Here is a 22,019-nt window from a genome sequence, read left to right as displayed (position 1 = left end):
TCTTACAGGTTTTGTATTGTCTTTTTGTTTCCTATTTTCAACATCTGGACTAAGTCGGGGAGAGTTTATTCTCCGGCTATGTCTATTTGAGGTTTTAAATGCTTCTTGTGTTGGCATATCTATCTCTTTTCATGTTTATTTTGAGTTACTTATTTTTCATTTTATGCATATGAGTGTTTTTCCTTCATGTATGTGTACATGTACCATATGCATGCCTGGTGTTCACAGGGGCCAGAAGAAGACAGCAGATCCCATGGGACTAGAGTTACACAGGAGATTGTGATCCACCATATGGACACTGGGAACTGAACCCAGGTCCTCTGCAAGAGCAAGTAGTATTCATAACCCCTGAGCCATCTCTATAGCCTCTACTATAATTTTTTTTTTGAAAAAGATGATTTCCCAGGTCAGTGAAATGATTCAGCAGGTAAGAGTACTCGCTACCAAGCCCAGTGGCCTGAGGTCTCTCCCTGGGACCCCACATGGTAGAAGGAAGAAATTGTCCTTTCACTTCCATAGATGTAGTGTGGAGGTTGAAATGAAAGTGGCCCCCATAAATCAGGTGTGGTGGCACACGCCTGTAATCCCAGCACTCAGGGAGGCAGAGGCAGGCAGATCGCTGTGAGTTCGAGGCCAGCCTGGTCTACAAAGCAAGTTCTAGGACAGCCAGGGCTACATAGAGAAACCCTGTCTTGAAAAACAAAACAAATAAAGAAGAAAGAAAATGGGCCCCATAGACTAATATATTTGAATGCTTAGGCCCCAGTTGGAAAACAGTTTGCAAAAGATTGGGAAGTACAGGCTTCTTAGAGGAGGTGTGGGCTTAGGAGAAGAGTTGTGTTCCCCAGGCCTAGTGTCTCTCTGCCTGCTGCCTCTGGATCAGGATGTAAAGCTCTCAGCTGCTTTTCCAGCACCACGCCTGCCTATTTCTCACCATCATGATGACAGACTAACCCACCAAAATTGTAAGCCCCAATTAGGTGCTTTCTTCCATAAAGTGCCTTGGTCATGGTGTCTCTTCACAGGATTTAGAACAGCCACGAAGACAGCGGGCCGCTCCGCACATAAGGCTGTAAAGTGATCCAGGAAAGGCCCTCAGCCTCAGTCTATGGCCTTCACCTGCATATACACATACGCACAAGCATAAGAAGAAAAAAAGAAGGAAAGAAGGAAGGAAACTCAACAATGAAAGAGTTCAAGAAAGAAAATTAGATAAGTGTAAGGGAATACAAAGTAAAAACTATTCTTGGGGCTGGAGAGATGGCTCAGAGCACTGACTGCTCTTCCAAAGGTCATGAGTTCAATTCCCAGCAACCACATGTTGGCTCACAACCATTTATATATAACAAGATTTGTAGACATAAATAAACAAATAAATCTTTTTTAAAAAACTATTCTTAAAAGAAAGACAATAAAGTCAATTCAAAATACTACTAAATGTAGAGAAGATAAAATAAAAATGAAATACAAGGGGCCAAAAAGAAAGAAAAAAAAACACTTTAAATTACCCAATAATGAAAAATAAATAAACAAAATTGCGTGAATGGAGGGGGATAAAAACAAAAAGCAAGCCAGGCGGTGGTGGCGCATGCCTTTAATCCCAGCACTCAGGAGGCAGAGGCAGGTGGATCGCTGTGAGTTCGAGGCCAGCCTTGTTTCCAAAGCGAGCCAAGGCTACACAGAGAAACCCTGTCTCAAAAAACAACAACAACAACAACAAAAACCCAAAAACCATAAGAATGTTAAATTTGGGGCTGGAGAAATGGTTCAGCAGATAAGAGCAAAGTCTGCTCTACCAGAGGTCATGAGTTCAATTCCCAGGAACCACATGGTGACTCACAACCACCTATGCCCTCTAATGCCCTCCTCTGGTGTGCAGGTGTACATGCAGATAGAACACTCATAAAAATAATTAAAATCTTTTTTTGAAAAGTGTTACATTTTCAGCCGGGCTTGGTGGCAGCTCAGGCATTTAATCCCAGCACTCGAGAGACAGAGGTAGGCAGATCTCTGTGACAAGGACAGTTTGGTCTACGAAGAGAGTTCCAGGACAGCCAGGACTACACACAGAAACCCGGTCTTGAAAAACCAAAGAGAGAGAGAGAGAGAGAGAGAGAGAGAGAGAGAGAGAGAGAGAGAGAGAGAGAGAGAGAGAATAAGAAAGTGTGAAAAGAAAAGGAATTACCAAGGCTAGTCTTGTCTACAGAGTGAGTTCCAGGACAGCCGGGCCTAAACAGAGAAACCTTGTCTTGGGGGAAAAAAATCAGAAAGGAAGAAAGAAAGAAAGAAAAGAAGGAAGGAGGGAGGGAGGAACCTTGTAAGCATCTGTTCTCCTGATGCAGGCCTACATCTGTAGATACCAAATAGCCCATTAGACCTTCAGAATTTTCAGTCTCTGCAGCAGTCAGGCCCCTGGCAGATAGGTCTCTGTAGGAATGACCTACTCGCTGACTCCAGGCTCAGACCTGACAGAGTTGTCAACACTCCAAATTTAGTCTCAGGTGATGAGTTCCATTCCTTGCCACCAAGCGGAAGGTTACCTTTTCCCTGTGTACTTCACCGCCTGAGCCAAATCTCCTGCCACTACAGGGTAGGTTTTTCTATGCTTGCCCTGCCTTGACCCCCGTGACTGCCTCTCACCCTGCCTCTCTGATGGTAACTGTTCCCTCTTTGCAGGCCGTTAGGATAGTTCGATTTAATTTTTAATTCTTGGTCCTGACAGGGTAATGGCATAGGGATCACATCTTGGGAATCCTCGCTGGCACAGTCCTTACGTACAGAGAGGTACAAAACATGGCGAACATCCCAAGATTAGAGGCGGGAGACGCTTGTGTGGATCCCTGCCTCTTCTCATCTCTTCCCCTCTTATAAAATATGAGGACTCTGCCCTAAAGACCCTACCTAATTCTGAACACCCCCAAAGAGCTCTGCTCCTAAACACCGGCTCCCCTCCCCCTCCCCATTTGTGTGTGTGTTAGTGAGGACTGAACCTAGGGTCTCACTAATACTAAGTGAACGCGTTAGCACAGCACTAGATCCCAGCTGGGTAGTGCCAGGCAGCTGGCCTTGGATGAGGCTTTCGCTTTCGTTTCCCCTCAGAGATAATTTCTGAGCTGTACACAGCTTACTGCTTTGGGCCGAGCTGCCCTTCCCTCGGTTCACACTGTCCCACTGTCCCATCGCTCTCCGAATCTCCGTGGCACGTCCTATCTCCCTTTGGAACAGAGTCTAGTACTCCTTCCTAAATTTCCGGAAAGTTTTCAGGGCAGCCAGCCTGGAGGGTGCAGCAACAGACAAAAGAGACACGAGCTTGGCAAAGTGGAAGGAGGGAAACAAACCCCAGAAAGTTGTCCCCTGACCTCTGCTTGTGTGCCATGGCGCATACATGTCACCTGACACACCTACACACACACACACACACACACACACACACACACACACACACAGACAACAGAGCGAGAGAGACAGACAGACAGACAGACACAGACACACACACACACACACACAGACAGAGAATTTCCCAGATACTCTAGCCACTTGCTATACTGTCAGTATTGAAAAAAAGTTATCTCTACAATTAAAACTGAAAAAATTTTTGGAAAATTGCAGAGAGAATGAAGAAGAAATAATTAGACATCTTCCTCACGTGCATTGTCAGACCCATTCATAAGAAAGCTAACCATAGTAATTTTTTAATTGATAATGCCTGCCATTACAAAAGACTGGTGATCTGTCAGTGGTTCATAAAAGTGGGAAAATTAGGATAGCCAAGCCTACACCGAGAAACCCTGTCTCAAAAACCCAAAAAAATTTAAAAAAAATGTTAAGAGGGAAAGCATATCATGATACCTATATATTTGAAATCTTTACTATCAAGTAGGGGGAAAGCTTCTTTGGCCTAAGAATATGGTAGGGTGTCTCTCTCTTCCTCTTGCACTTCTAATCACATAATGTGCTTTTTTTTCTTTTCTTTTATTTATTTATTTATTTATTTTTTGAGACAGGGTTTCTCTGCGTAGCTCTGGCTGTCTTGGACTCACTCTTGTAGACCAGGCTAGCTTCAAACTCACAGAGATCAACCTGCCTCTGCCTCCCAAGTGCTGGGATTACATAAAATAATTTTTAATAAAAAGTAGAGAACAAGCTGGGAGGTGGTGGCACATGCCTTTTAACCCCAGCAGTTGGCAGGCAGAGGCAGGTGGAGCTCTGTGAGTTCAAAGCCAGCCTGGTCTACAGAGGAAGTTCCAGAACACCCTGGAATATGCTGTCTTGAAAAAAAAAAAAAAAGAAAGAAAGAAAGAAATACACAGCATTGATCAATGTTAATGATGAAAACATGAAGATCTTTTGAATTCCAGAACTTTCACCAGGAATATTATCAGTATCTAAATTTATATGTAATATAATTTATTATACATAATATATAACACCTTACATGTGTAAGATATATTATATTATATATAATACTATATATAATAATTTTTAAAATTGATAATGCCTGTCATTAGTAAAGACTGATGACCTGTCAATGATTCATAAAAGGAAGTAGAAAAACATATAGTATCTATACATTTGAAGTCTATACTATTGTTGGGGGCAGTTTCTCTCTAGCCCTGGTTTTCTCTTTCTGTACCTGGTAAAGTACATAGAATGCACTCTTGGCTTCTCTTTGTCTACTGATATTATTATTATTATTATTATTGTTGTTGTTGTTGTTGTTGCTGCTGTTGTTGTTGTTATTGTTGTTGTTGTTGTCGTTATTATATTATTATTATTATTATTATTATTATTATTATTATTATTATTATTATTATTATTATTATTATATGGAAGCAGAATCTTGCAATGCAGTCCAAACAGGACTCAAACTTAGAATCTTCCTACCTCAGTCTCCCAAGCTAGTGTTAAGGCATGCGCCACAATGCGTAGAATAGTCTACTGGATTTTGACCTGCTTAGAACTAATCCTTTCCATCTTTGCAATTGCTTGAAATAGGATTCATAGCATTGCAATATGTTATCCCTATTCAACAAGAATATTAACATGTACAAGGCTGTGGGTTCAATCCCCAGCACTACAAAAAACAAACAATCATACAAATAAAAAAAACCACACGTACTCTGGTGCCTCATATTTGACCACGTCCCCTGGATGGGGAGACCTGGTGGCACTCAGAGGAAGGATAGCAGGCTACCAAGAAGAGACTTGATACCCTATGAGCATATACAGTGGGAGGTAATCCCCCTCAGTCACAGTCATAGGGGAGGAGAATAAGGGGAAAATGGGAGGGAGGGAAGAATGGGAGGATACAAGGGGTGGGATAACCATTGAGATGTAATATGAATAAATTAATAAAATTTTTTTAAAACCACATTTAAAAAAAATAAATCAGCTGGGTATAGTGGCTCATGTCTATACTCCCAGCAGTCAGGAGGCTGAATCCACGTATTCGATGTCAACGTAATGTCTTCCAGACCAAAAGCAGCCCCAGAATGAGACCCTGTGCCAAAAACAAAATTTAGAGGAAGCGGAGTATGTGGGAGGAAGAATAGTACAAACAAATAAGGAAGTCCTGATTAGCATCCTCAGAGAGACAGGAGGAAGCATTCCATCCACTAAAAATGACCTCATGTCATAAAACATTCATGATGTAAAGAAGTACAACTGAGCCAAGAAAATCTACTCTTACGAGCTCAGCAGCTAGAAGTTAGTACTGCTCGTCCAGACGACCTGAGTTCAATTCCCAGCGCCCATGTCAGCATCCGTGAGGTCCAACAACTCTCTTCTGGATTTGATCAACATGGGTGCTATACACACGCGTACACAAAAATAACAGAATACGTTTTTAAAAGAAAATCAAGTCAGCTGGATGTGGTGGCACATGCCTGCATTTCCAGCAACCCCAGAGGCAGAGGCAGAGGCAGGAGGCTCTCTGTGAGTTCAAGGCCAACCTGATCTACAAATGAGTCCAGGATAGCCAGGGCTACACAGAGAAACCCTGTCTCCAAAAAGAAGAAGAAGAAGGAAGAGGAGGAGGAGGAGGAGGAGGAGGAAGAGGAGGAGGAGAAGAAGAAGAAGAAGAAGAAGAAGAAGAAGAAGAAGAAGAAGAAGAAATAAAGAAAGAAAGAAAGAAAGAAAGAAAGAAAGAAAGAAAGAAAGAAAGAAAGAAAATAAAATCAGCCGGCTGTGGTTGAGCATGCCTGTAATCCCAACACTCAGGGAGGCAGAAGCAGGCCGATCTCTGAGTTCAAGGCCAGCCTGGTCTATAAATCAAGTCCAGGAGAGCCAAGGAGAGAAACCTGTTCTGAACCACCCAAAAAATGAAAGAAAATCAAGTCTTGTAAATTAACATCTTGAGTACCCAAATGAAGAAACTCAATATATGGGAGATAGTGTTGGAAACAAACAAACAAGTAAAACAAAAAGCAGTGACACAAAATATGTAGAAGAGGTGGCCAGAATCAGAGCACTAATCCAAATGGACCAAATAATTACAGTTCCAGAAACCAACAGAGAAAGTGAGAGGAAACACTGAGTGGAAATTTTCAAATTGAAGGGTGTGAATTTCCATATTGGAATGGCTCATATAGTATGCAGTGCAATTGATATAAATAGATTCATACAAAGTCATGTCATGAAATTTCAGAAACCTGAGGACAGTGGAAATTTTTATAAGCTTCCAGAGATTAAAATAGGAGCTGCAACATGGATCAAAAATTAGAATATTTCTGCCCTTCTGCAGTAGGGGGGAATTCTAAGATGGCGTAACAAATTCTTCACCCCTACAGAAACACTTTGGATGTGTTATATTTCATAGCAGTGATTATGTTAGGCCGTTATAGCACAGCTGACTTTGGGGTGTTTTTTTTTTAATGTTTTTTGTTTTTGTTTTGGTTTGGTTTTGGTTTTGGTTGGCTGGTTGGTTTGGTTTAGTTTTTCTAGACAGGGTTTCTCTGTGTAGCCCTGGCTGTCCTGGAACTTGCTCTGTAGACCAGACTGGACTCAAACTCAGAGGTCCACCTGCTTCTTAAAGGTGTGTGCTACTACACCTGGCTCACCTTAAGAAGTTCTTGAGCCAGGCATGGTGGCGCACATCTTTAATCCCAGCACTTGGGAGGCAGAGGTGGGCAGATCCCTGTGAGTTTAAGGACAGCTTGGTCTACAAAGGGAGTGCTGGACAGCCAAGGCTACACAGAGAAACCCTGTCTCGAAAACACCTCCCCCCCCAAAAGAAGCTCTTTTTTGTTTGTTTTTGGTTTTGTTTGTTTTTTCAAGACAGGGTTTCTCTGTGTAGCCTTGGCTGCCCTGGACTCCCTTTTGTAGACCAGGCTGGCCTCGAACTCACAGAGATCCACCTGCCTCTGCCTCTGCCTCCCAAGTGCTGGAAAGAAGTTCTTGAAAGCTAGGCATGGTGGCATTCACTGTAAGCTCAGCACTTGGGAGGCAGAGACAGGAGGACTGAGAGTTCAAAGTCATCCTCATCTAAAAAGTGAGTCCAGGCCAGCCTGGGATACCTATGACTCTGTCTCAGAACAAAAGAAAAAAAAAGCCAACCAAACCAAGAATAGCAACAATTACAAAATAAAATTAGTAAGGAATAAAATAGGCACACCCCTGTAATGCCTGCTCCATTCATTATTTCCTACTTCTTTGTTCTTCTTCACTCTAAATATAGTTTTCATTTCTGCCTCAGAATTGCTCATTTTTTTTCTTCACAGATATCTAGGAGAAATGAAAGAAAGAAAGAAAGAAAGAAAGAAAGAAAGAAAGAAAGAAAGAAAGAAAGAACCAGTATTTCAGCTCATGACTTTCTTTAAAATTTGTATGAGTATTTGCCTGCTTGTATGTCCGTGCATTCCAGGTACCCATGGAGGCCAGAAGAAGGCATCAGATCCCTGGGAACTGGACTTATAAAAGATTGTAAGGCACTGTGTGGATAATAGGCATTGAACCACAGTCTTCTGGAAGAGCAGCCAGCACTGTTAACCTCTGAGATCTCTCTCTCTCTCTCTCTCTCTCTCTCTCTCTCTCTCTCTCTCTCTCAACCAGAAAACAAACAAACAAACAATTTAATATAAAAGGATTGGGGGAGGCAGTGAATATGATCAAAATACAACATGTGAAATTCACAGAGAATTAAATTAAAATACCAAAAAGAAGAACAAACAGAAAAGTGAAAACTAAAATTCAAAGTATTATCATGGTCTAAACCTTTTTTTAATGTATCATGCTCTATTGGTGAGAAAAATCTACGTTTTAACAACTAGTATACGTTTCATTTTAAAATAATGTTTAAAAAAGCAGGGCGTGGTGGTGCATGCTTTTAATCCCAGCACTCGGGAGGCAGAGGCAGGCGGATGGCTGTGAGTTCGAGGCCAGCCTGGTCTACAAAGTGAGTCCAGGACAGCCAAGGCTAACACAGAGAGACCCTGTCTCGAAAAACAAACAAACAAAAATAATGTTTAATTATTTATGTTTAATTTTTTATTTATTCCCTGTGAATTTCATATCATGCATCCCAATCTCATTCATCTTCCAATCCCTTCATATCTGGCCTCTACCCTTACAATCCCCCCCTCAAAAGTTACAAGCTCCCAGTCAGAAGAAAAAAAAAAATAAAACACACACACACACACACACACACACACAACCCCCCCCCCACATCTCATTATAGAAGCTATAGTGTGTTACAGTGTGTCACACAGTACACCCTTTTGTCTACATATCTTTACTTGCAAATAAATGTTCATTGCAATGAGTCATTGGTCTGGTTCAAGGCCGTTGGCTTCTGCTATGCTATCAATACTGGATCCTCTCTGGTACTCCTCCTCCTCCTGTTGTTGTCCTGTTTCATGGAGATCCTGCAGCTTTGGATTTGGAAGACCAGCTCCTTCGAGTGCTCCAGCAGTTCACAGATGGTGTAGATGTTGGCGTGGGCCAACTTAAAGACCTGGGTCTGGCCGGCCCTGAGTGGTAGCTGAGCTGGTCAGCCAGCCAGCTCTCCTGCACGCATACTGCCAGGGCCAGCTCTCCAGTAGCGCCCCTGCCAGCTTATCCAATGCTGTAGCCTGTGAGGGACAGGGCCAGCTCTCCTGCTCCCAACCCTGGGGCCAGATTTCCCTAGAGCTACAGCCAGTGAGGGGAGGAGCCAGCTCTGCACAGCCCTCAGGCAGCAGCACAGACCAGGTACATGGCCCTGTGGTGGTAACAGACCCTTGCTGCTGCAGAGCCAGGACCCAGACATGGCCCTTAGTGGCAGATGAGCCAAGACTTTGCCATGGTCTCAGGTAGCATCACTGGCCACTCACATGAGGCTGTTCCTAACTACCCTCAAGTTTCCAGTTACACTTCCCTTCGTTGTGCACACACCATTCTGTTCCTCCTTTTCTTCCTTCTTTCTAGCACTTACCTGTTGATCTTAGTGGTTCCCAGCCTCTGGGTATCTGGGGTTGTCTTCCAAGTGCTATGCCCCACCCTAGTCATGTGGCACTGGGCAGCGGTTGTCTTGGTTGTGGTTGAGACATCTCTTGAGTTTCCTACACATACACCCTTGTGGTATCACTGTGTTTTCTGGCTAGCCTGGAACTCTCAACATAGACCAGGCTGGGCTGGAACTCATAGACATCTGCCTGCTTTTGAGTTCAGAGATCTAGAATTAAAGGTGCACATTACCACTCTCAGTTGTCATTGTGATATTTTTAAACACTCAGAAACACGACAAGGGAAGATTTAAGAACCTTACATTGAGTGGGAAATGAGTCACACTTAAAAGAATAAAACAAAATATCACCAGAATTATATTTCCAATACTAAAACTAAAATGTTTTCAGAAATCTGAGGGGAAAAATATCTTCCAACCATAAAGAAAATGACGTTATCGTGTATTCAAGAACTCAGGAAACTTGTTTTACATCTATCCTTCTCTAGATTTTCCTGAGAATGTACTCCAACAAGAAAGAAATGAAGCCAGGCGGTGCTGGGGCCCACCATTAATCCCAGCACTCAGGAGGCAGAGGCAGGCAGATCTCTGTGAGTTCCAGGTCAGCCTGATCTACAAAATAAGTCCAAGATAGCCAAGGCTACAAAGAGAAACCCTGTCTCAAAAAAACAAAACAGGAAGGAAGGGAATGAAGGAGGAAAGGAAGGAAGGAAGGAAGGGAGGGAGGGAGGGAGGGAGGGAAGGAGGGAGGGAGGGATGGAAACAAGTTAAAATTCACAAAGGCAACAAACAGTGCAAATGCAACACTGAAAAGGCAGGTCTGGCCAGGCGTGGTGGCGCACACCTTTAATCCCAGCAAAGGATGTCTGTGAGTTCCAAGCTTGAGCTACCAGGTGAGTTCTGAACAAGCATAGAACACACTACAAAATTCTGTCTCTCAGGAAAAAGAAAGTCGCTTCACAGAATTCAGCTCTCTTTGTCCCTCCTTCAGTCAGCATGAGTGGCCTTCACCAGATGATCGGCATCAGTGACTTGATCTTAGATTTTCCATTCTCCAAAAGAGGGATAATACATGTCCATTGTTTACAAGCTCCCCAGCCTGGGATATTTTGTCAGAACAGCACAAATACCCTAAGAACAACACCAACAACAAAAGGCAAAGAGTTGAGAGAAAAAGAACTATAATTGATAGAATAATCTGGAACACTGTAGAAGGTAATGTGTATATAGATCTAACCAGATGACAAGTTTAACTAAAAGTTATGACATTGGGTCACATACCCATGTGCTATATGCTGAACGGTCCATCAGGAGATGCCATTGTATAAGCATCATACATTAGTGTACCCACACAAACCTGGGCTATGACATATATGCATGATTTAGCCTATTGGCTCAAGAGTGATCTGACGAATAGAATAACATGAGATTAAGTCAAGAGAAAATTTTTAAAATTAAAAAATATTTGTTCTAACTTCAAAAAAAATTTCCTAGTAATAGAAACACACAAAATGGTAGTGGATCCTTTATTAAGGAAAATGTGAGAGAGGTCGCAAGAGGGGAGCCTAAGCCCTCTATTGCCACTTTTCTAAGCTAATGCATTTATTTTTTGGCTTTTTCTTTTTTAAAGATTTATTTTTATTTTATTTATTGTCACATTGTAGATGGCTGTGAGCCACCATGTAGTTGCTGGGAATTGAACTCAAGACCTCTGGAAGAACAGGCTATGCTCTTAACCATTGAGCCATCTCTTCAGCCCCTTGTTTTTTAGCTTTTTCAAGACACGGTTTCTCTGTGTAACAGAGCCCTAGCTGTCCTGGCCTTGTTTTGTAAATCAAGCTGTCCTCCAACTCTCTCAGCCTCATCAAAGAAACTTCTTTTGCAACAGGTGGAGACTATTGCAGAGAACCACACTTGGTCAAAGGTAGAACACATGTGACTGTGAAGTGACTGTATTAGCTTGCTTTCTATTTCTGTGATAAATACCATGACCAACTTGAGAAAGAAAGGGTTTTTCATCGTCTATCACAAAAGGAAGTCAGAGCAGGCTCTCAAGGCAGGAATGTGTAGTCAGGAACTGAAACACAGGCCATGGAGGAAAGCTGCTTACTGGCTTGCTCCCCAAGGCTTGATTGGCTACATTATTTATTTATTTATTTATTTATTTATTTATCTATTTATTTATTTATCTATTTATTTATTTATACATACATAAGCATTCTTTTTAAATTATTTATTTATATTTATATGTATGGGTGTTTTGCCTGCATGAATGTCTGTGGACCATGTTTGTGCCTGCTCGAGTAGAAGCCAAAAGAGGGCATAGATCTCCTGGACCTGGAACCATAGATAGCTGTGAGCCATGAGATACATGCTGGGAATGGAATCCAGGTCCTCCAGGAAGAGCAGCCACTGCTCTTAACCACTAAGCCATCTGTCTAGCTCCTCAACCATATTGATTATAACCCAAGATCCTCTCGCCTTGCAGAGGTGTCACTGCCCACAGTGGGCTTGCCCCCCCCATATTGATATCAATCATTAATCAAGAATATACCCCCAAAGTCCAGTCTGTAGGCCACACACCTTTAATCTCAGCACTTAGGAGGCAGAGGCAGATGGATCACCAAGCTCAAGGCTAGCCTGGGCTACATGGTGATTTCCAGGACAGCCAAGGATACAAAGAGAAACTCTGCTTCAAAAAACACAAAAAGGATATTGAACTCCATTTGGAAGAGGCCAGTCTGATCTCAAAATGGAGGGCCATGATTCAAAGGCACCAAAACAGCTGAGGAAGCTGTTTTATTGGTGGTCTGAGCTCTGAAACCACAGATGATAGCTTAAGAGAACATTTTGAGAAATGGGGCACAGTGTGGTAATGAGAGATCCCTAAAGAAAACGTTCCAGGGGCTTTGGTTTTGTGACCTACTCTTCTTGTGATGAAGAGGTGGATGCTGCAGTGTGTACTTCGCCACACAAGGTTAGTGGGCGTGTGGTGGAACCAAAGAGAGCTGTTTCTAGAGAGGATTCTGTAGATCCGGATGCCCATTCAATGGCGAAGAAAAATTGTGTTGGTGGTATTAAACAAAATACAGAAGAAGATAACCTGAGAGACTACTTTGAAAAGTATGGCAGGATTGAAACCACAGAAGTTATGAAAGACAGGCAGAGTGGAAAAAAGAGAGGATTTGCTTTTGTAACTTTTGATGATCATGACACAGTTGATAAAATTGTTGTTCAGAAACACCACACTATTAATGGGCATAATTGTGAAGTGAGAAAGGCTCTTTGTAAACAAGAGATGCAGCCTGCTGGATCACAGAGAGGTCGTGGAGGTGGATCTGGCAACTTTATGGGTCGTAGTGGAAACTTTGGAGGTGGTGGAGGCAACTTTGGTCATGGTGGAAGTGGAGGCTCTGGTGGTGGAGAGGATGGCAGCAGAGGTACTTATGGAGGTGGTGATGGTGGATATCGTGGATTTGGAGGTGACTGTGGCAACTATGGTCGTGGTCCTGGTTACAGTGGTAGAGGAGGCTATGGTGGTAGTGGACCAGGATGTGGAAACCAAGGTGGTGGTTATGGCGTAGGAGGAGAATATGGCGGTTGTGATGAAGGAGGAAGTTTTGGTGGAGGTAACTATGGCGGTGGTGGGAACTATAATGACTTTGGATATTATAATGAGCAACAACAGTCAAATTATGGACCCATGAAGGGGGTCAGCTTTGGTGGAAGAAGCTTAGGCAGTCCCTATGGTGGTGGCCATGGATTTGGTGGTGGAAAGGGCAGATATGGTAGCAGGTTTGTTTAAAACAGCAGAAAAGAGCTGGGCATGGTGGCACACTCCTTTAATCCTTTAAGCACTTGGGAGGCAGAGGCAGGTGGATTGCTGTGAGTTCGAGGACAGGACAACCAAAAACAAACAAAAAACAAAAACAAAAAATCCAGCAGAAAAAGGCTACAGTTCTTAGAAGGAGAGAGAGCAAGGAGTTGTCAGGAAAGCTGCAGGTTACTTTGAGGCAGTCATGCCACATGCATTAGAGGAAATGTAAAAGTCTGTCACAGAAGGAATGATGATCCAGTCAGAAAAGTCACTGCAGCTTCAACAGGGAACCCTTCTTGTCCAGGACTGTGATAGCCACAGTTTGCTAAAAGTGCAGCTGTTGATTAATGCAGTGTAATGTCAATTAGATGGACATTCCTGAGGTCTTTCCTGTTGTAGCTTTTTCTTTTCAATACATCAGGTAATTGTAAATTGTGTAAATTGCAAATTGTGGTAGTGTTACCAGGAGTAAAAAATTAAGAAATTTTTAACTTTTCAACTAAAACACACACACACACACACACACACACACACACACACACACACACACACATAGAGGCTGGGTGTGGTGGCGCACACTTTTAATCCAAGCATTCGAGAGGCAGAGGCAAGCAGATCTCTGTGAGTTCAAGGCCATCCTGGTCTACAAAGCAAGTCCAGGACAGCCAGGCCTACACAAAGAAACTCTGTCTTGAAAAACAAAAAGCACAAAACACAAAAATAATTGTTAAAAAGGAAAAGAAGATGCTCCCACAGACTTGCCTATAAGCCAATCTGATAGAGGCATTTTCTCAGATGAGGCCCCTCTTCCCAGATGACTCTCGTTTGTGTCAAGTTCACAAAACCAATGAATGAAAAAAAATAAATAAATAGCACAACATCCAACTCCAATGTCGACAACTGCAACACAACCCAGATACTCAAGTCTCTGAGAAGAGGGTAGAGAAAAATTGTAAAAGACAGAAACCTAGGATGTTTGCTGTGAGACAGTGTCTTCTATATGTGACATGAAAGCTGCACCAGGAACTTTCAACAATATGGTTGCCTGAACAAGACCAGCATAATGACAATAGCACTTGACAAGTCAGTGTGGACAGGGGAAATTCTACCGTGTCCTACCCCTAGATAAAGAGCTACAGGTGGACAGTGCCTGCCAAGAAAAGGAAAACCAATCTCTACAGGGATGAGCTCCCACACAGGTTGTCCAGTCCCAAGCGGTCAGCCCTGAACGCGTGCGCATATGAACAAAGCCAAATGGATTCAGTAAATGTGTGTGTATATATGCATATACATGTAACAATAATATTAAAGGGGAGATTATGAACTGGGGGGAGGGAGGGGACACAGGAGGGGTAGGAATGGTGGCCTGCACTGCTCATGCATGAAGTTCTCAAAAATTAAATTGAAAAATCTTACTGGAACCTTGACAGTTAATCTTGAGGAAAGATAAGAATGACTCAGCCAATAAAACTCAAGTTGTAAAGCACTGTGCAGGAGCGCCATTAACAAAGGGGTTTAGACAATGAACTAATTAATGGTGTTCTGTTGCACACAACTTGTGATTTGGCATGGTGTTGGGGAGCAAGGCTAACTTGAACTTTATTATGCAAAGATGGACGTTTTAAATTATTAATGAATGATCTCTGCATTGATCAGGTCGAGTTAAGCTAAGACGTTTTGATTTTCACGGAGTGAGGGAGATGACTCATTCCTTTACCTTGGCTTTAGTGATACATTATGGCAACTTTTATGAGTTTCTCACCCCTCCACCAGTGTTAAGTAACCATCTGCTTTTAAAAAAAAAAATCTTTGGTTTGTAAAATAAAGAATAAACTTGGAATTAGATATTTTAGCTGCGAATTCTACTGCTTTTGACTCTAAGTCACTTACTTTCTCCAAATCTGAGTCCTCACCTTTTACATATGAATGTTATTATTTACCCTATAATATTGCTTGTTGAAAAAGTTAAATAAAAGCCAGACGTGGTGGCACATGCCTTTAATCCCAGCACTGGGGAGGCAGAGGGCAGATCGCTGTGAGTTCAAGGCCAGCCTGGTCTACAAAGTGAGTCCAGGACAGCCAAAGCTACATAGAGAAGCCCTGTCTTAAAAAACCAAAAGAACAAAGACAAAAACAAGTTAAATTAAAGACAAACATGTTGGGTAAAAACCTAGTAAAATATATGGCCCCTGTTTTAATAAATGGCAAGTAATAAAATAATCTTATTACTTAGAGTGAGTTTGGACCTTTTGCCTCAGTGTATAGCTTTTGTTCTGCATCTTTTTTTTTCTTTTTTCTTTTCTTTTCTTTTTTTTTTTTTTTTTTGACAAGGTTTCTCTGTGTAGCTTTGACTGTCCTGGATTCGCTTTGGGTTTTTTTTGTTTGTTTGTTTTGTTTTTGTTTTTTCACAAAGTAAAACAATCATTTATTTTAAGGCACAACTGAAAACCTATACACCAAGTTATTTTTTTGATTTTCTTTGATGGAATTGTTACTATGCTTTATTTTTCTTTTTTATACATATTTTATTATAATTTATTTATATTATATCTAGATTATAATCCCCTTGCTTGTATCTTTCTGTTCCCACCCTCCCTCCCTTTTCTGCCCTATTCCCCTCCCCTAGACCTCTGACCAACAGGGTCCTCCTCCCCTACTGTCTGACTCCTGGACTCACTTTGTAGACCAGGCTGGACTCACTTTGTAGACCAGTGACACCACACTGGGCTTGTGTTTCTCAGCTTATAAATTGACTATGGAGAGCTGGCCAGTAGTGGTACAATCCTTTAATCCCACCACTCAGGAGGCAAAGGCAGGCAGATCTCTGAGTTCAAGGCCAGCCTGGTCTACAAAGCGAGTTACAGGACAGCCAGGGCTACACAGAGAAGCCCTGTCTTAAAAACACCAAAAACAAACTATGGAATGTAAATGTATATTTGTTTTATAAATTCAATTAAGTTTTGGCTTTCAAGATTCCCACGTGATGGGCTGGAGAGATGGCTTAGTGGTTAAGAGCATTGCCTGCTCTTCCAGAGGTCCTAAGTTCAATTCTCAGCACCCACATGGTGGTTCACAACCATCTGTAATGTGATCTGATGCCCTCTTCTGGACTGCAGGTGTACATGCAGGCTGAACCCTATATACATAATAAATAAATAAATATTTAAAAAAAAGAGAGATTCCAACGTGACACTATGTGTGGTGATACATGCCAATAATTCTAGCATTCAGGATGTGAGGCTGTCGACAAAGAAAGGAACTGGAAATTTCTGCAACCTGCTTACTAGATGTAAGCCATTGGGCTTGATTAAGGGCCACAAAGGTAATTGTTAGATTTAAAGGATGATATTTTAATATATGTAAACATTTCCACATCAGAGAGCTAGAATGCAGATGAGCTCCCTCTAAGAGGAAAAGATATTAACTCCATTTCACACTAACGCGTTTGTCTTGATTTAGTCTTGATTGTTCAATGAGTCAAGAAGGGAGAACCTATTTTCTTGTAAATATTGATCTTTATAAATTCTAGTATTGGAGCTGGAAAAATAGCTCAGTGGTTAAGTGTATATTGCTCTTGCAGAAGACCTAAGTTCAGTTCCCTGAGTCCACATCAGATGGCTCACAAGGCCTGTAACTCCAGCTCCAGAGTATCCAACAGTGTCTTCTGGTCTCTTCAGGCACCTGTGCTAATGACCATATACTATACACACACACACACACACACACACACACACACACACACACACACACACCACAGACATACACACATGACATACACACAGACACATGACACACACACAGAGATATCTTTTAAAAGTAAATTATTAGTTTGGGAGGGGTCTTTTGGCTTGTTTTGGCATTGTTTTTGAGACAGGGGTCGCTCTATTATATAGCTTTGGTTGTCCTGGAACTTGCTCTATATAGATCAGGATGGCCTCAAATTCACAGAGATCTGCCCTCTGCCTCTTAAGTTTTGGAATTAAAAACACGCACGACCACACCGGGCTTGGTTGTTTCATTTTATTTTGTTTTTAAGATTTCTTTCTATTTATGTATTTGTCTGTGCCACATGTGTCTGCACTTGAAGAAGGTGGAAGGTCCATCAGGCCTTTAGAGCTTCAGGCAGCTGTGAGGCATCTGACTTGGATGCTGAAAACTGAATTCAGGTTGTTGGGGGGAAAGGTAAATGTTTTTAAGCACCGAGGCCTCTCTCCAGTCTTCTATTATTGTTTTTATTTTATGTTATTTGTTTATTTTATTAAAGAGAGTAGCCTAAAAACATTAATGTGGATTTTTCTCTCTTCAGCTCATTTGGCCTTGGCCTGCTGCTGTACACCCAGATGAGAGACACTCCAGGGAAATCTATGCAGGGAGCAAGTGTTGATGAGTCAGCCCTGTGGCACACTTTCTCTGTGTGGTCCTAAATCAAAGCTTCAGTTAACACAAGGCTTTCTTTGTTTCTAAAGAGCTTGTCTTGGGAGTGACAATAAGATTAAAGGGGTAGCCATTAGCAGCCTTTAACACATCTTTGTTTTATTGATGGTTATTGTTGCTTGTGGAACCTACAAAAGTCATCATTTAGATATGTCCTTACTTAAATCCCAGTCATTTTCTTTTTCTTTTTTCTTTTTTCCTTCCTTCCTCCCTTTGTTCCTTCTCTCCTACTCCCCACCATGTATCCCAGGCTGGCCTAGAGCTTAAAATTCTCTCACCTCAGCCTCTTGAGTGCTGAAAGTCTAGGTACAAACCGCATCCAGACTTCTGTTTATTTTTCAAGACAGAGCTTCTCTGTGTAGCTTTGGCTGTCCTGCACTTGCTTTGTAGACCAGGCTGACCCCAAACTTACAGCGATCCACCTGCCTCTGCCTCCGGAGTGCTGGGAATAAAGGCATGCACCACCATGCCCAGCCCCCAGACTCTTTTTTGTTTTAAAGATGTACATATTTATTATTATGTATACAGTGCTCTGCTTACAGGCAGAAAAGAGCATCAGATCACATTATACATGGTTGTGAGCCACCATGTGGTGGCTGGGAATTGAACTCAGGACCTCTGGAAGAGCAGACAGTGCTCTTAACCTCTGAGCCATCTCTCCACCTCCTCATTTTTTATTTTAAATTTTAAAAAATTGCCTCTTTTCCTGCCCTAATGTATTCGACTAGGTTGCTTATGCACTAAATAGTGCCAAGCCTATTCTTCCCATAAAAGCTATGTTTTGCTGGTCTTCTGGGTGATTCATCTACTGTGTATGCATACAAATTATAGTTCAGAAGGTTGTCGTAAGAATTAATTAATGTTTGCTGCATGCTTTATGATCTTCAGATGAAAGGCACAAGATGAAGTGCAGTGTGTCTACACAGAATAACAACATGGGGACACATTATAAAGAGCACGAGGAATCCTTCTGAACAACAGATTGCACTCAGTGTTGACTACATTGTCTTCCTTACTGTCTAAAATAGAAGACAACAGTGTTTGAGAGAGCACCATGACACTCAAGGGATTTTTTTTTCCAGGTGAATATACAGTTGATAAAGAAGGTGTTATAGATGTTAGCTTTTGTATAGTAAATATGAAAAAGAAAAAAGACGGAAGGAAAGAAAATAGGGAGTGAGCAATGATGAAAGAGGGGCAGCTTATGAGCAATAGTGAGGAGCCTTCACCCAGAGTCAGGGCACACATCTGGAATTGCAGCCCTTACAGAGTCCAGACCGGAGGATCAACAGCTCAAGACAGTCCTCAGCTTCAGAAAGAATCAAAGACAGCTTTGAGCTACTTGAGATCTTGTCTCCAAAAAAGAAAAAAGAAAAAAAAAATTTAAACAAAACAAAAACCGACTCTTGAGACTTTTGTCATTGAGATAAACATTTATAAGCTGTCCAGAACTAATTTATTAGACTCCTTTATTCCTCGTGGTTTTACATGTTGGTGAGGAAAAGGTTTAAAGAAACAGGAGGACAAAAGGAGGAAGTAAAGCTGGATAAACATAAATGTCAGTGGGCATAGGAGAAACCAGTTGGTTTTCGTTGTTTTTGCTGTTGTTTGGTTAGTTGGTTCGGTTTTTCAAGAAAGGGTTTCTCTGTGTAGCCCTGGCTCTCATGGAACCCACTATGTAAACCAGGCTGACCTTGACCTCACAGAGATCTGCCTGACTCTACCTCCCAAGTCCTGAGATTAAAGGTATATACCACCACTCAGAAAGAAACCAGTTATTTTTTTAACCCATCTTTTTTATTTTGCTTTGTTTTGTTTTGTTTTTCAAGACAGTGTTTCTCTGTGTAGCCCTGGCTGTCCTATACTCACTGTGTAGACCAGGCTGGCCTCGAACTCACAGCGATCCACCTGCCTCTGCCTCCCGAGTGCTGAGATTAAAGGTGTGCACCACCCACCATGCCCAGCTCCTTTTTTTTTTTTAAGATTCATTTTTAATTTCTATTTTCGTGTATATGTATGTATCCCCATGTGTGTTTGCGTGTGTGAGTGTGTATGTGTTGTGTGTTTGTGCATGCACCCAAGCACGTATGTGCAGTGTGGTGGAGGGGTAGTGTAGATTCCCTGAAGCTAGATCACAGGCGGTTATGAGCCACCCAGTGTGGCTGCTGGAAGCTGAATTTAGGTTCTCCACAAGAAAGCAAACAAAACACTCAACTGCTGAGTCATCTCTCCAGCCCCTAATTCCTCTAATGATACGACCTTCTAAGCATCTGTTTGCTCTGTCCGTCCCCTCCCATCGGCCTCAGTTGGGTTCCTCAGCATCTCAGATCTGGATTACTACAGTAGCAGTTCCCTGGCTGGGTACCTGAGTTGATTTTAAGCCTGCGTTCCCATCTAATCATGTCTAAATCCCTTCCTGTGTAAGAAGGCCTGCTGTTAGCAAGCCCATCCCACAGATCCCACAGTGAGCATCTATTCACTGCCATTCTTCTCCTGGGAAGAATGGTGTCCCTCACAACTTCTGGGTGTCCCCATATTTCTCCACCATTAGTCTCAATTTAACCCATTCCTAAGGTTTCCTGTCAATTTAAGCTTTCCAAGTTTAGTCTAGCTCTGGGTAATCTTTCTGTTCATCCTAGTTGGCTTTTGGACATCAAGGGTTTGTACCACAGGCTCTACTGTTTGTTAGTTTTGTCTTCGTGGTGAGGCTATAACTTCCTGCATGGGAGGACCACTCTATACACAGCAGCATGTCCTACAGTTTAATGACTTACATGGCATCAATGTGGGTAAAGGCTTTATTTTCAAAAACCAGACAAAAATGTTGACAAATACTAGGTGTGTCCCCCTCAGTTTCTGACTCATGAAGAAAGACCTTAGACCTGAGAATACAGACCATTAGCTGTGCTTTCTGACACAGAGGGAATAGTTCATTCCTCATGTTTGATGCCTAAGGGAAATATTGCCCCTAAATTCTCTATTTCTCTTATCAATTCCATTCTCATTAAAAACAAAACAAAACAAAACCTCCCATGCAGCTGAATGATGGTGGCACACACCTTTAATTTCAGCACTTGGGAGGCAGAAGCAAGCAGATCTCTGAGCTAGAGGCAAGCCTGGTCTACAGAGTGAGTTCCAGGACAACCAGGGCTACACAGAGAAGTCCTGTTTCAGAAAACAAAATAAATAAGTAATAAACAAACTCCCAGGCTGTGGTTCCCCGATAGCAAGAAGACTGAGTCTCAGATAGGGAGAAAGTATTTTCAGACTGGGAAAAAAAATGTCTTTGTGAGATTATACAGCTCTTTGAATTTTGTCAGACTGGATTTCCTTCAGGATACACATCCTCTCTGATTACCAGAGAAAAATCAAGTTCATGAATCTCAAAAGCAGAGGAGCGGTCAGCAAGGCAACTGTGATCTTGCCAAGTATTCTGGCGAGAGGGATTGCCAGAGCAATTGATGTGCGCAGCTCACTTCATACAGCTGCAACCACCTCCACCAAAACAGAGAGCAAGCTCGCAAACCTGTCCCACAGTTCTGCTTGTCAAAGAATCTGTCCTGGCGTGGGCTACTCCAGAGAGGCCACAGGCTTTAAGAACCAGGCAGCTTCATGAACTGTGACTCATGGATCGCCATGATTTATTAAGTCACTGTGTTAGTCAGATTTCTGTCACCAAAACAAATGGCCGAGACAATCAACTTAGGAAGAGAAAAAGATTGACTCTGGTTCGCTTTTGTAGAGATTTCAGTTCGAGGCTGGTTGGTCCTACTGTTTTGTGGATCTGTGATAAGTCAGTGGCATACAGCTAGAAAGCATATAGCTAGATAGCAAAACAGAAACATTCGTTTCATCACACACCCGGAAGCAAAAGGAGAGCAAGGGAAAGGGGCTACACTCCAACAGTTCCACTGAAGGGTGTTCTTCAGGTGACTGGAAAGCCTTTTGCCCCTCAAGTTTGCACACGGTCCCACGAGTATCTCCCAAAGCATGGGCCTTTGTGGTGGATATCTAAGATACTATAACAACCACACTGGGCCAGTAGCCAATCCTTCTGTGTCTGTTTCCTCATATCAAATAGGACTCAAAGAGGTTAGTGTATGTAGAGTGACTGACTCATACAGTGCCCAGCAGCTAAGAGCTAATAGTAGTCATATAAAAAAACAAGCTGCAAAAAAGATTACGGTAATAAAACTAGCTTAGCTTCAGCCTACTGGCTCATTTTGTATAGCTTTGTTGAACTTGTTAAAGTGTTTTGTTTTGTTGGTTTTTTGAGACAGAGTTTCTTTGTGTAGCCCTGACTGTCCTGGACTCACTTTGTAGACCAGG

The 22,019-nt window shown here is 42.2% G+C and overlaps 1 pseudogene across 1 annotated transcript; it reads left to right on the top strand.

Annotated features, from left to right (window-relative positions):
• The first annotated feature begins 12,191 nt into the window (after positions 1 to 12,191).
• Positions 12,192 to 13,244, top strand: LOC311606345 (heterogeneous nuclear ribonucleoprotein A3-like; annotated as a pseudogene). Its single transcript has one exon. The product of its transcript is annotated as a heterogeneous nuclear ribonucleoprotein A3-like (transcript).
• The last annotated feature ends 8,775 nt before the right edge of the window (positions 13,245 to 22,019 follow it).

This window comes from Acomys minous, assembly GCF_964271855.1.
Source record: "Acomys minous genome assembly, chromosome: 1".
In the NCBI taxonomy this organism is placed as follows: domain Eukaryota; kingdom Metazoa; phylum Chordata; class Mammalia; order Rodentia; family Muridae; genus Acomys; species Acomys minous.
This window is presented reverse-complemented; position numbering and strand designations above follow the sequence as displayed.